This window comes from Papaver somniferum, chromosome 2, assembly GCF_003573695.1.
Source record: "Papaver somniferum cultivar HN1 chromosome 2, ASM357369v1, whole genome shotgun sequence".
Taxonomy (NCBI): domain Eukaryota; kingdom Viridiplantae; phylum Streptophyta; class Magnoliopsida; order Ranunculales; family Papaveraceae; genus Papaver; species Papaver somniferum.
Window position 1 is genome coordinate 51,293,405 of NC_039359.1, and position 1,544 is coordinate 51,294,948.

The 1,544-nt window shown below is 38.0% G+C and overlaps 1 pseudogene; it reads right to left on the minus strand.

Annotated features, from left to right (window-relative positions):
* Positions 1 to 461: 461 nt before the first annotated feature.
* LOC113353249 lies at positions 462 to 1,251 on the minus strand (annotated as a pseudogene).
* Between the last annotated feature and the right edge of the window lie 293 nt (positions 1,252 to 1,544).

A 1,544-nucleotide genomic window follows, 5' to 3' on the forward strand; every position in this document is an offset into this window, starting at 1 on the left:
CGAAAGATTTTGGACAGGATAAGTTGAAACGAATTCTGCAAGGATGAATAAATAAGAGGTTTTACATGGTTGATAACAGGTACTGTTACCTCAATCACCTAACACAATAGCTAATTTTCGCCGAACATGAAGATGGTGAAATTCAAGCACTAGAAATCCTGTCAACACGGACTACTTCAGTAAATGTTGGATTTAGTCAGAATTTTGTTGCGGAGGGAAAATGCTTTTTTATTATGTATGCATCCGGAAAGCGTGGTTTTAACTGATTCATCATTCATGAGTGTGTGAAAAACCGGATGGCAATGAATACCGTTTTAATATTATGAACGAAGGATCTATTACAATATTATGAACTTGAATACACTTTCAATAACAAATACAGGATTGCAAACAGTGTACTATGTTTAGTTAAGTACTTCGTTGAGTTTGTTTCTTAAATTACAAACAATCATAATTCACTCATATTCAGTCTAGTTGTCCATCCAAAACTGAGACTGAAGATAATCAACCACTTTCTTGTCAACTTGGAAAGCATTTGCGAGAATATCATCATTGATAGGTGCTTTTGATCCGAAAACGCCATTGGCAATCGTGATCACACCAGGGTTTTGGCTACTTAGTGCAGCAATGGCGACGTCTGGGGTTTTCCCCACATTAAATTGAAAATGAATGAGTCAGATGGGGAATACAAACACATCTCCCTTGTAAAGTTACTTTTTGAAGAGTTTGTTACCGTCCGGACTGTTAGAAGTGACGAATCCAACCTCAAGAGTACCTTCCAAAACCACTAGAATCTCAGTGGCTCTTGGGTGGGTTAAGGCCATATGGTGCATAATCGAGACGCACCATGGAGATGCCGAGGGTGTTAAGTCCACCAATTTGAGCAACATTAGCCGGTGTGACAAGGGACCCGATGGACTCTTAATTTCTCCAGGTTTATTAAAATTGGCAAGATAGAAATCTTCCGGAACAGCAAGCTTTGGGTCTTTGCAGAATAATCCGTTCACAAACACTGCAATTGAAGAAACAAATTAACATAGTTCGAGTTAATAATTAAGCTAGAAAACTGATTCCCAAGCATTGGAAACATATGTATTTGTGTAATTAAAGAGTACATACCAGCAGCATTAGGATTCTTAGCAGCAACACAGAAATCCTGTAGGGAGCCTGGATCAGTAGCATATGCAAACGAGGAAAACAAAGCCAAGGAGACGCCTACAAAATGATAAACCATGGAGTTTTTCATTTTCTTCTCACCTTGAAACAACTAGAACTGGAATTCAAGTATTTTCGGAGAAGTATATAAGTGTTTTAAGTTGTAACGGAGTAAAGTAAGTTGAGTTGATGATATATTAGCAAGTTATTGTTGGGGCAATTGGATCGCTCTGATACCAATTGTTGGGGTTCAGAGTCATCTACATGCTAATCTTGCGGAAACATATTAGCTAACAAGAAACACTTAATCTTTCGGATTGCTCCATGAACCTTACTATGATCTAGGATAAGAAGAAGAGAAAGAGAACCACATAGATGCAAGCCATAAA